This window comes from Mesoplodon mirus (genome assembly GCF_964341445.2).
Source record: "Mesoplodon mirus genome assembly, chromosome: 19".
Lineage (NCBI taxonomy): Eukaryota > Metazoa > Chordata > Mammalia > Artiodactyla > Ziphiidae > Mesoplodon > Mesoplodon mirus.
In genome coordinates this window covers 3,395,511-3,408,795 of record NC_138995.1, presented here as the reverse complement: position 1 = coordinate 3,408,795, position 13,285 = coordinate 3,395,511, and the positions used below count along the sequence as shown (strand labels likewise).

The 13,285-nt window shown below is 53.4% G+C and overlaps 1 long non-coding RNA gene across 1 annotated transcript in view; it reads right to left on the bottom strand.

The window, feature by feature from the left end:
- LOC309794307 overlaps positions 1-13,285 on the bottom strand; it is a 17,717-nt gene extending 4,432 nt beyond the window's left edge. The window contains exons 1-2 of the long non-coding RNA XR_014292024.1: positions 13,206-13,285; positions 12,554-12,809 (exon numbers count right to left, since the gene is read on the bottom strand). This is a non-coding gene — a long non-coding RNA (uncharacterized lncRNA). The remainder of the gene's footprint in view (positions 1-12,553; positions 12,810-13,205) is intronic.

Genomic DNA, 13,285 nt, shown 5'->3' with positions numbered 1-13,285 from the left:
AGTGAGAGAAGCTGGGGTTTGAGGACACGATCGCCCCAGCTCAGCCAACCCGGTGGCCTTGTGAGAGTCCCCAATAAAAAATCTGAAAAGTCAAAGAATGCCGTTTTATTCTTCCTGTTGCCACTTGTACGAAGGTGATGGAGGTATGGTGTGAGCGAGATTCCATCATAGGTTCTTCAGATGTGCTGGAATTCACATGAGAATACAGGAGAACTCCAGGAGGAGTGGGTTCTCCTCTTGGGCCGACACAGCCGGCATTACATTTTTAGGGATAATAGACCTGTTTTCTGAAGTTATGTCAGATAAAAATAGGCTTTAGTCTCTGCTCAGATGACTGTCAAAGCAGACATCTTTAATATGCCGAATTAATGTTTATTTTTGCATGCATTTAAAAAGTTTACTGATCTCTTTATTAAAATAAAGTGCTTTTTTAAAAGCTGCTGTGTTGTTTTTGTTTTTTTTAAGTCATTGTCAAATCTTTTATCATTTTCATCAGATTCTAGATTCTTCAAAGGGGGAATTGCAAAACAATATTGCACTGTGATGTTTTTTAAAAAAAATTTACTTATTTGGCTGTGCCGGGTCTTAGTTGCGGCATGTGGGATCTAGTTCCCTGACCAGGGATCAAACCCAGGCCCCCTGCATTGGGAGCATGGAGTCTTACCCACTGGACCACCAGGAAGTCCTTGCACTGTGATTTTTCAGGATTTTCTTGCTTGTTTTTTACTCATCCTCAGAACAGTAACAGAAAGGTCTGGAGACTTACAGACCGTACAGAACTTTCTGGACAAAGTGTGGTGTGGGCACACCACGTCTTTATGAACGCTGAGGGTTTTCTCATGCTTGACTTTCCGTGAGCTGACTGGGGAGTACACAGGGCTGTGGAGAAGGGAGGAGGCTGGCCCTGAACACTGTCCTGGAAGCTGCTGGAAATGATCTGCTGGAGAGCCACCCATGATGGGGGAGTGCCTTCTTCCACTCACTCACACGCTTACTGTGCTGGTCCTGGGGATACAGCGGGGACACGGGGGGCCTAGTCCAGCTGTCATGGAGATGTCCTCATGGGACGTGCCCACTGAACCACCCAGGACAGACTGATGGACGGCAGGGCAGAGACAAGCTACCCGACACACTGTCTGCAAGGCCACGGGCCTTCTCCCTCCGGCTCGGGCGAGCCCAGCGGGATGGGGCGGATCTTACTCTCAGCTTCCAGATGAGGAGACTGAGGCACAGGGCCTGGCGTGGCTGCCGCTGGGCCCTTTGTGTCCTGGGGGGACAGCTCTTGCTGCACTGCTTCAGCTGGCTGGCTGGCTGGCCAACAGCCAGGGAAAGGCAGCGGGAAGGCAAATGGCTGGCTCTCTAGGAAGCGGGCCGCGTCGTTCCTGCACGCCACAGCTCGGGCTGTGTTTACAAGCAAGTCCTCTTCTGTCCTGTAGATTCAGGGCCAAATGTGGATACTTGATAAAGTCTGCTTCTCCCCAGAGTTCAAGACCCTGAGGCAGGCAGTTGACAAATCCTTCCCACTCAAGTTCTTGCAGGAACCTCGGAGAGACAGGCGGGGAGCCGCAAGGGCTTTCATTTGCGGAGGAGGGAATTCAAGGATGAGATGCTTCAGTATAAACCGGGGTGTCTAGAAAACACTGCTGTGGTCCTAGATGTGAACTAAGTTTTGAGATGTTGACCCCTCTGGACAGTTAGCCTCTGGGATCTTGAAAGGCAGCTCGTGGGAATGGGCTGACGAGACGTTCTGGAAAGCAAGCAGCGTTCACTCTTTGTGCTTTAAAATCATTAACAAAGTTAAGATATTTTAACACTCACCTTGTGGGTGATTGCCACTTGGCATACTAACTTGCAAAATCCCTCTGTGATGCAAAATTTTTTAAAAGTAATTTTTATTGGAGTATAGTTGCTTTACAATGTTGTGTTAGTTTCTTCTGTACAGCAAAATGAACCAGCTATACGTATACATATATCCCCTTTTTCGGATTTCCTTCCCATTTAGGTCACCACAGAGCACTGAGTAGAGTTCCCTGTGCTCTGTAGTAGGTTCTCATTAGCTAGCTATTTTATACGTAGTATCAATAGTGTGTATATGTCAATCCCAGTCTCCCAGTTCATCCCACCCACACCCCACCCCGGGATGCAAAATGTTTGTTTTCCTCTGTAATGTTCAGATGGATTAATGAGATGATGGACCCTGGGATAAGCGTCCACAGGATCTGCTGGGTCCAGGGAAATCTGAAGCCTGGAGAATCCTCCTGAAAGGGACAGACTGGGCAGGCATCCCTGTGTGCTACCGGGACAGTTTCTCTCCACGAAGAAGCAATTGTGGGAACCAGGAAGAAATTGTTTGTGTGAGTGATTCAGACCCTCCATGATAGAAAGTTCTGCAACTCAACTACTCAAATATTTAGAAGTTCTTGCTAAAGAATGATCTATAACTAATGACTGTAATTTTAACAGCTCAGTGGGTTGAGAGTCAGGGAGGTGGTGTCTCAGTGGAAAGTCTGGCTGCTTTTACCAAAAGTGGGAGAGAAGCAGCAAATGTCTCAGCCCACTCACAGCCGGTATCTTCCTCTCGGACACGTGCACTGTTCACTGGCATTTTAAAAGTTCACTCTCGAGGCAAGAAAGTCGTTTAATCCAGTGTTTCTTTAATTTACGTGCTCTGATATCATGCCTCGCAGTGCGTCCAGGATGTGGTGCCTCATGCAAGTCAAAAGCCTTAGGCATCGAGAGGAAGGTGTGCGTTTTCTTTCCTGTTCTGGTTGGGCTGCCTTCAGATGGAGTCGGCCCCGCACGGCGATGGCGCCACGCATCTCTTTCTGTGTAACAAGTAACCCTCAGACTTGTCGGTGTCAAGAACATTTTATTTTGCTCACAGATTTGGTGGGTCAGGACTAAGACAGGGTACAATGGTGTCCATAGCATCTGGGGTCTTAGCTGGGAAGACTCGAACAGCTGAGGGTGGCTTGAGTGCCTGGGGTGGCATCACCTGCAGGCTTTGCATCTACGTCTGTGTGGGCGTGGAGAGGGCTGGGTACAGCCACGACTGTCCCCTGGGACGTGCTCTCTCCGGGCAGCTTGGGCTTCCTCACAGCATGGCAGCCCCCAGGCAGCCCAGTGGACACAGGGGAAGCTGAATGGCTTTTTATGACCCAGCCTCAGACACCATTTGGCATCACTTCTGCCACCTGTATTGGTCAGAGCAGTCATAAGGCTGTCCAAAGAATGGGCGGAGCCCCACCTCCCGATGACAGGAGTGTCAAGGAACATGCAGTCATACTTGGAGCCCAGAAGCATCTTCTCCTTTGCTGTTCATCCCACTTTTTTTTTCCTTTTTTTTTTTTTTAAATCTTCTGCCCTTGCCCTGGAAGCCCTGGCTCCTTTCTGCCCCGATTCCTTGAATCCCAGGCAGGTAGACTTTTCTCACTCCGACTTGGGAGCACGACAGGGTCGCGTACCTTCTTCTCTTGTGTGATTGGGTTCACGCACCTCTCAGGGCGTGGATCTACCTCACGGTTCTCGACCCACGGTGCCAGGGCATTTGAGCTACTGTGCAACATTTGGTTGCAGAGCTATGTTATATCAAGAGGGGCATTTCTGAGACTGAGCCCTGTGGTTCCTGGCTCTTTAAGGGATACACACGTACATCAAGTGTCCAGTCCATGTAGTTGTTCCCTCCTTCACCTTTGTATTAAATTGTAAGGACCAGACTGTGTTAGAGAGAACAGAGAATCTTGAAAATAAAAATCTTTCAGAGAAACACAAGAGGGAGAGACTCTGGCTGTTTTCTTGAAGAGCTTTTGGGGGAAAAATCACAGTGCACTTAGCAGACCAAGATGTTATCTCTCCATTCAGCATTTCCCTTCCTGCAGCATCTGCAGAGCCCTTTCTTCTGACCTCCTCCCGGCTCCTATGTCTGAAACACGCATTGAGCAATCAGGCCAGTTAGAAATCCTGAGCCCAGAAATAAAGTGACTGTTGCTTTGGTGTCCCTGCACGTTTGCTCCGGGTCCCGACGGAGGCAGAAGGCGATGTTTGGAGGAAGCAGATGGCCTGGTCTACTGTACATTTCAGAATATTTCAACTGCAAGGCCGGCGGCGGCTGTTGCATCACTGGGTCAGACAGGGCCACGGGACAGAGGCAGGGAGCCCTGGGGGCTGACCGCTGGGCGTCAGGCTCAGTTGTCCAAAGGCAGGCCTCGACGGGGGCGGGGGTGGAGCTGGCAGAGGAGAAGAGAAAGGGGGGAAACAGGTCGGGAAAAGTGCCTGAATTCTTACCCAGGTCCAGTATGGGCTGATGCAAGGGGCACATCTATGGTCCGTGAAGTCAGCTAGACCTGGGTTCAAAGCCTGACTCCGTTGCTGACGAGCTGTGAGACACTGGGGTGAGCGCTTTCTTTCTCCGAACTTCAGTGTCCTTGGCTATAAATCATCCACCATTCCTACCTCCTGTGGATGCTGTGAGGACTCACTCACAGCCCTCACCTCGTGGGGTTGTTGTGAGGATTCACTGAGGTCTTTTATGGGCAGGTGACGTGGCAGCAGGTTGGGCCACCGCTTAGTGGGTGTGGAATCAAACAGAAGGAGCTGAGAGATCCTCCACAGGGCCTGTCCACGGAGGCGGTGCAGCTCCAAGCGAGGGTCCACGTGGGCACACAGCATTCTAAGCTCGTCATGCTGGATGTCTTCCATGGTCCCCAGTGTCCACACTGCTCGCTCTCTGGAAGGCTGACCGCCGCAGACCACTAACGGCTTCCCTACCCTCTGGCCTCCGGCCGAGCTCAGCCAATGGGAGCCCCAGCAGGAGATCAGAGGGAGGAAGGAAAGTGGCATTCGTGTTGGTGAATGAAGGGACCACGTCTGCCTTGCTTGTTACTACGTCTCCAGCACATAGTATGTGCTCGAAACAGAGTTCCTGATGAAGGAGCAAGTGCTCAGGGCGCCACAGGAACGGGGCTGAACGTGCTTCCCAGATCTAAGGCATTGCGTGCCTCACATGCAGGGCGGGACACGGCCCTGCGGGCTCAGAGGATGGAAGCAGAGGGCGACTCTGGGGGACTGGTGGAGCCCTGACGGAGGAGGAAGACGGCGGGGAGGAGGAAGACGGCGGGGCCCGTGGGGAGGCACCTCGGGCTGGGGCCTGGAGCCTGGACTCAGAGTGGGTGGGAGATGGGGGCCCAACTGAGGGTATCTGGAGGCAAACCAGGGCCTTTGTGTGGCCAGAGGGAGAACAAGAGACTCCAGACAGCCGCACCTGCCTGGCCCAGCCAAGCTGCAAGGCTTTACTCAAGACGAGCCTGCTTTCCGGAAGTGTCGGGCCAAGGTGTGGGACTCGGCCGTTCCGAAACTCGAGGTAATTCTCTCAACTGCGCCTTTCGTTTCCTGATCGTGAAGTGAGCTGGGATCACTTCCCTCCTTCTCAGACGTGAAGAGCCGCTGGCCCCAGAAGTCATCAGCAACGGCCCCCTGGAACCGCGGCCCACAGCCTGGGGCGCTCGGCCCCACCTCTGCCATGTCTGATGGTGTGACCTCTCTGGCCCTAAGTTTCCTCGTCTGGCAAATGGCTGCGAAGCCACACTGAGTCGTTTTGTTGAAGGGCCTTGGATGCTGCAGAGTAAGTGGGGAGATGCGCCCTCACTGCTCGGGCTCGGCTGGTCCCGCCTGGTCCCCGTCAGTGCCCTCCTCTCCCCTGCTGCGGGCAGGGGGTCAGAAGGACGGCGTGGTCCTGACTTTCAGGGTCACCGCTGCCCTCCTTTTCTTTATACTTCGACCCCCAGTAGCCTCTCAGCATACTCCTATTTGCGGATGTTCCACAAGGAAACTGTGCATCTGAAACCTCCACGTCTGGCTTCACTCACCCACCTTCAGGTGGGGAGTGTCACCCGCTGTCATGCGTTTGTTCCAAGGCGGTGTCGCGTCCGCGTGTGGCAGTCATGAGTGTTCCCTTCTGCCATGGATGGGGCACTGGCTTTGTTTCCGGTTTGGGGCTGTGCCTGATGGTCCTGCACCGAGGTGTGGTACCTGCGCCCCTCTCAGGTTTCTGTGTCGCGGGCGGGCGTGCGTGGCCGGCTTGGCCGCCCTCCCGCTGGAGCACGAGCGTTCCCGATGCTCCGTGTCCCCACCGACACTTGGCACTTTCAGTCGTTCGTGTTGTGGCCGTTCGGATGGTGCCGTGATGTCTGTGCCTGCTGTCACCCGGCATCTCTCTGATGGCTAATGGGACTGGGCTCCTCCTCGTCGTGGGTTTATCAGACAGTGAAGGGCCGTTAGGTTGAGCTCTTGCCCACTTGTTCATTGGGCTGTCTTCTCCTGGTCTCTGGATGGAAGCCCACACCTGTTCTGCGGAGCTGGCATTGGCTCTGAGTGGTTGGGGCCTGGTGGGATGTCGAGGACTCTAAATATCTCCTCAGACCCCCGCTCAGCCCAGGTGTGCTCTCTGGGTAGTACAAGCTAGGGGTGAACCCAGCGGAAGCTCTGAAGCCACGAGACGATGCAGGTGCCACAGAGGGCGCAGAGCGAACTCGCCAGGGACACTCGCTCACTCTGGCATTTATTCTGGCTCCTCCTCCAGGTCTTCGAGGCTCCTGGCACCTCTGACGCCAGCCCTGGGCTCCTCTCCACGTCTGCCCATTGCTGCCCCCCTGGACTGGGCGTCCAGTCAGCTTCAAGCGCGGGCTCCCACCGTCCCCCCATCTGGCCGCAATCTCAGCCCAGCTTGGTCTGTTGCCCACATCACAGGCCCTTGTCTCTGGTGCGGCAGGTGAGTGTCCACAGAAACACATGATACATAAACTGGGCCTTGAGGAAGAACAAAGCAGAGGGGCTCATCGGGAGAAGAGAGGGAAGGGCATTCTAGAACAGCACGAGCGGGCACGGGGGCACGCGTGCCAGGGGTGACGCGGGATGGTGCTGGTGTACTGAGGAGTGGTGGCGAGGCCTGTGGTCAGAGCCACAGTGGGAGTGGCCTTGATGCCACGTTTGTGCGTTAGATTGATCCCCGGACAATAGGTGCCATCAGAGGTCGAGGTCGAGGACGCGGGAAGCACCGAGTTGAGTGTGGACCCGGCCCTGAGGCTTTCTGGCTCCGAGGGTGTGCGACTCACCAGCCTTTAGGAGCCTCAGCTTCCTCACTTGCAGAACGGATTTGGTCGTAATTGGCTCTTCTCCCCGGGTTGCCGTGGAGATGAGACGACGGACACACCCAAGGTTCTCAGAGCAGGGCTCTCAGGGACGCTGCCTATCGCTAGGTCGGGGCCGGGCATGCTGGGACAAATGGGTGTGTGTCCAGGAGGCCCCTCGGCAGCGTGGGGCTGCCAGATGAGAGAAAGGACAGACAGGGCCGGAACCCACGTGAGGACCCAGGAGGTGTCCAGCGGTCCACTGAAGGCTCGGGGAGCCCAGGCTTGGCGCTAGGACGCGGGGCCGGCGGGGGCACATCACTGTCTGGCCCCCCTCCCCAGCTCACATCTAGGAAAAGGAAACTACGACAGCGGCGTGGACTGGTGAAGGATGGAGACGCCCATCGCCAGGAGGGCCCCTCCCCCGCCCTGGAGCACAGGGGAGACTGGCGGAGGGCTCCGCCCCGGGATGCGATAAACACAGGGGGTCAGATAAATCACAGCAAGATCCTTTTTGACCCACCTCCTAGAGAAATGGAAATAAAGACAAAAATAAACACATGGGACCTAATGAAACTTAAAAGCTTTTGCACAGCAAAGGAAACCATAAACAAGACCAAAAGACAACCCTCAGAATGGGAGAAAATATTTGCAAATGAAGCAACTGACAAAGGATTAATCTCCAAAATTTATAAGCAGCTCATGCAGCTCAATAGCAAAAAAACAAACAACCCAATCCAAAAATGGGCAGAAGACCTAAATAGACATTTCTCCAAAGAAGATATACAGATTGCCAACAAACACATGAAAGAATGCTCAACATCATTAATCATTAGAGAAATGCAAGTCAAAACTACAATGAGATATCATCTCACACCAGTCAGAATGGCCATCATCAAAAAATCTAGAAACAATAAATGCTGCAGAGGGTGTGGAGAAAAGGGAACCCCCCTGCACTGCTGGTGGGAATGTGAATTGGTACAGCCACTATGGAGAACAGTATGGAGGTTCCTTAAAAAACTACAAACAGAACTACCATATGACCCAGCAATCCCACTACTGGGCATATACCCTGAGAAAACCATAATTCAAAAAGAGACATGTACCAAAATGTTCATAGCAGCCCTATTTACAATAGCCCGGAGATGGAAACAACCTAAGTGTCCATCATCGGATGAATGGATAAAGAAGATGTGGCACATATATACAATGGAATATTACTCAGCCATAGAAAGAAATGAAATTGAGCTATTTGTAATGAGGTGGATAGATCTAGAGTCTGTCATACAGAGTGAAGTAAGTCAGAAAGAGAAAGACAAATACTGTATGCTAACACATATATATGGAATTTAAGAAAAAAAAATGTCATGAAGAACATAGGGGTAAGACAGGAATAAAGACACAGACCTACTAGAGAATGGACTTGAGGATATGGGGAGGGGGAAGGGTAAGCTGTGACAAAGTGAAAGAGCGGCATGGACATATATACACTACCAAGCGTAAGGTAGATAGATAGTGGGAAGCAGCCGCATAGCACAGGGAGATCAGCTCGGTGCTTTGTGACCGCCTGGAGGGGTGGGATAGGGAGGGTGGGAGGGAGGGAGACGCAAAAGGGAGGGGATATGGAAACATATGCATATGTATAACTGATTAAATTTGTTATAAAGCAAAAAATTAAAAAAAAAAAAAAAAAAACAAACACAGGGGGTCAGGATGGCGAGCGGGGAGAGGGCACAGCCAAGGCACATTATCGTGGGGTGTGGGGACTGGTGACGGCAGGGCTGCTGAGCCAGAAGGGTGGTGAGAGGCGGCTGGGTCACCACGGTGACAGGTGTGGGCTTTTCTGCCTGGACTCTGTCCAAAGCCAGGAGCTCAGACAGCACTGTGATGTCACTGGTGGCGCCTCCGTAACCTCCATGCCCCCCCAGACTGCCTGGCGATTATGAATGAAGCTGCTACGACACCTGTGCACGGGTATTTGTGTGGACATCCATTCTCACCTCCTCTGGCTGAATACCTAGGAGCACAACTACTGGACCATACGGTTAAGCCTATGTGTGGCTTTATGAAAAAACCACCCAGCTGTTTTCCAAAGTGGCTGTGCATTCTGCATTCCCTCCAGCAACGAGTGGGAGGTCCTGTGGCTGAGTCTGCTTTGTGAACCTTCGACCCCAGTTGATTCGATGAGGCAACACCCGGACGACAGTTATAGACGTGGTCGACAGCTCAGGCTTTGGCAGGAGGAGGGTTCAATTACCCAGCTCCACTGCTCACCTCCACGTGAATGTGGCCAGGCCAAGTACCACCCCACCCCCCAAGCCTTACTGTCCTCGTCTGCGGACAGGAGATGCAGATGGGCCCTAACTCCGGGGATGCTGGTGGACTAGATGGGGCACCTTGGTAACTGGGGGGTGGGGAGGAGGGCCTGCCTGAACGCCAGCCACCGTTGTAACTGACAGCAAGTTTCACAGAAGACTCAGCTCCTACCCCGGCCCTAAGAAAGTTCAAGAGGGAAGGAACTTGTAGTAGGAAAAATAACATTCTCAACATGTCCACATCCTAGCGACCTTCACGGCAAAAGGGACCTTGCAGATGTGAAAAGTTAAAGACCCTGAGGTGGGGAGATGGTCCTGGATTCCCCGGGTAGATCTATGTCATCACAAGGGTCCTTAAAAGGGGGATGCAGGAGGATCAAAGTCAGGGACTGAAAGATGCTACCTGTTGGCTTTGAAAGTGGAGCCAAGGAAAGCGGTGCCTCCTGAAGCTGGAAAAGGCGAGGCCACAAACGCTCCCCTGCAGCCTCCAGAAGGACACAGCCCTGTGACACCGTGATTTTAGCCCAGTGAGACCCGTGTCAGACTTCTGTCCTCCAGACCTGTGAGAGAATGGACGGGTTGTTTCAAGACACTCAGTTTCGGGTCATTTGTTACAGCAGCGAGAGGACAGTGATACAGAACCTTAGTGAGCAGGGGAGGAAAACAAGGCCCGGAGAAAGGGCGTCACGCGGCCAAGTTTCCACGGCGGGGACGCACCGCTGCAGGCTCCCTCCTGCCTCCGCTTCTCAGACCTGCCTTCTCTTCTGTCCTGAGTCCAGGGCTCTCACAGTGTCATACGGGAGTTACACTGCCCAGAACACTGGGGACAGGGGGTGAAAACCCCAAGGTTGAAAATAGCTCTGTACCCGGTGTGGTTCAGTTTCTGCTTCTCAGCCTGCTGTGAGGTTGACAACTCACAAAGCCACTTCCTCCTGACTCGCTTCTGCCAGCTGTCTTCACTGGCATTTCCCCGCGCTCCCATTCCTTTTCAGCTCAAGTTCTCCAAAAGCCAAGCTCTCAGCCATTCTGGGGTCAGGATGTGGATCAACCTCAAAGTGTACTTCCTTGGAAAAATTCCTGACATGGGTCCAGGCCAGCCTGCAACCAGGGGTTTCTGGTTTAGAGGCTTGTTTTTTTTTTTTCCCCCTTTTTTGTGACTATTATGATCTTCCTCGTTTTGAGGTTAAAGTTGGTGCTTCCTTTCTCTGGTGTGAAATTCAACCATGATGCTGTTAGAGTCAAGAAGGTATTTCCATTCAAAACCACTGTCAGCACAGCCCTAAGAAATTTTCCTTTGCTTCCATTGAGTTCTTGGGCTTGACCTAAAGGTGATTTGTACTTGGAAAATCTGAACAACATCATCTGACACCTCGTCTTAGGATGTGTGGGAGGAAAGGAATTATTTTCTAAATGAGGCTTACAATTTGTTTCATTTCAGACAGGAATGCTTTCAAAATGCCAAAGATGTTAAAAAAAAAAAAAAAAAAAAGCCTGTATTCCCCATAAAGACTCAACCTAACAGTGGCCAACGAGGTGTCCCGTTGACTCCCTGGCACACGGCCAGTGCTCAAGGGATGTTTGTTGAATGAACAACCAACTGAATGAATGAGTGAGTTGGGGAGCAATGAATTCTGAAGCAACTGAGATATTCCAGAGTTTACCCTCTCGCTCCGCCTCTCTCTGAACCGTTTATCAGGTGGAGCCAATGACCCCGAGTCTTGCTGAACGGGGACTAAGGAGCATTTCCCTGTGGCTCCAACTCCCTGAGTCAGAGGGCCAGGTGGGAGCAAGCTTCCCAAGTCAGGAGGAAACAGAGAGCCAGGCTTTGGTTCACTAAGTACACCAGCGATCACAGAGGCTCTGAGGGGGATTAGTGTGTAGGGAACCCTGTGTGTATCAGATCGACAACACGGCATCTCCCTAATTGTGAAAGGAACTCACAGCTGTCCAGAGCCTATCATCTTCGACAACAAGGCATCTCCCTAATTGTGAAAGGAACTCACAGCTGTCCAGAGCCTATCGTCTCATCAACAACCTTACCAGAGCATTCTTCCCATTATTCAGATGAAAACACAGACTCAGCGATATACAAGTAAGCAAACTGCCCAGGTCTGGGTGACCGGAATTTGCCTCAAGGTTGGCCAGTGACAGGACATGGCTGTTTGAGGGCTGACATCTATCTCCCCACTCTGGGCTCTTGCACCCTGAGCCCAGATTTTTATTCAGGCATCTCCTGCTCTACCTGATTCAGGGAGGGCGGGGTCCCCATCCTCAGACCCAGCTATGATTCTTTTTTTTTTTAGGAAGAGCGCAAGGGCCGCGAGCGCCCGGGAACCCCCGGCCCACCCCCCCGCGCCGAGGGTGGCGGAGGACCCGGACGCGGACGCGTCTGGCTGCACGCGCGTGCCGCCGGCCCCTCCGGACCCGCACGGCCCCCCCGGGAAAGGGGCCTACGGGGCCGGCCCTCCAGCTATGATTCTTGATCCCTCTCTAAGACAATGGCGTCACCCATTACCCTTGACAGCCAGGGGTCAGGAAGGAGCCTGGGGCCGAATAATGGTGATGGGCTGTGAGGAAAACACCTGCTGCGGCTTCTGGGGCGTCTTCTCGCTCCTGTAAGAGAGGAGGTGCCTCCTTCCTTGGCATGTGGCCGTGTCTGGGGAGGTGGTGGAACTGCCACCACCATCCTGCTGCCAGCCTATGGGTGACGCTGACACCTGGAGGGGACGTGGCAGAGGAGTGCCAGCCCCAGGCTGCCTCAGTTTAGTATATTTTGTTTTCAAGGGCAGATATTCCCTTGCACCTGGAGTTTTCTGCTCCTTGCCAAGCACCCTAAAGGGCGTCTCTGGCTCCTCGTCCCCGTCTCCTCTCAACCTCCCTCCTTCACCAGCCAGAAAAGCACGAGGACTCTTCCGCGACCCGCTCCTGACCCCGCGCCGTCACTTACAGAAATCACCTCCCTGGGCCTCTGCTTGCTCAGCAGTAAAATGGGATTCTCCTGCGTTGCCCTCTTCACTAGCGTGGCCAGAGTGTAAGTAAAGAATCACGCACAAAGTAAGGCACCCTCAAAACTGTCACCATGCTAGAAAACGTGCGGAGTGTCACTCCACTTACCTGGAGCGCCATCTCTGCCGCTGACACACGTGCTCGCGCGCCGGGGAGTCGCACCTCTGTGGATGGGCGTCCTTTCCCAGTTCTCCCTCAGCGCTCTGTGTGGTTCCCAAGATGGCTGATTACAGTCAGTGATACGGCAACGCCTCGCCTTCCCCAGTCCTCTTAGGGAGCGGGCGGCCGGAGCAGGCCGGCGGGGGGCCTCAGAGCTCCTCCGGGGACGGCGTTGCAGCCCTGAATGGTCCAGGCCCCACACTCTCTGAGGGTAGAGACACTGTGTGTGAGTACCTGCACGCCGGAATCAAGCAGAAGTGTTAGCTGAGAACAGCAGACGCCAACCGCCGTTGAGTTTCGCCGAAAAGGAGCCTGTTGAGAGGACGCCAGGTGTGCGGAATAAAGGGCCCGACGCCAGGTAGCCTAGTCAGGCAGCGTCTGATTGGTGAGCCTGGGTCACATGGGGGCCGCAGCTCTGCTGCAGGGGAGGCTGGGAAGTGGGTACTAGCATCTGATTGGCGATTCTGGGTCACATGTTTGCTACTCCCCCCCAAGGATGCTGGGAAGTGAGGACTAGCATCTGATTGGTGAGCCTGGGTCACATGGTTGTGACCCAGCTGCAAGGGAGGCTGGGACGTGAGGACTAGCGTTTTCTCCTCACCTCTGCAGGATGGATGGTTCCCAAGGCAGCAGAAGGTCTCTGAAGGTGGAGTGGCCCAAGTCAGGGACGAATGAATATCC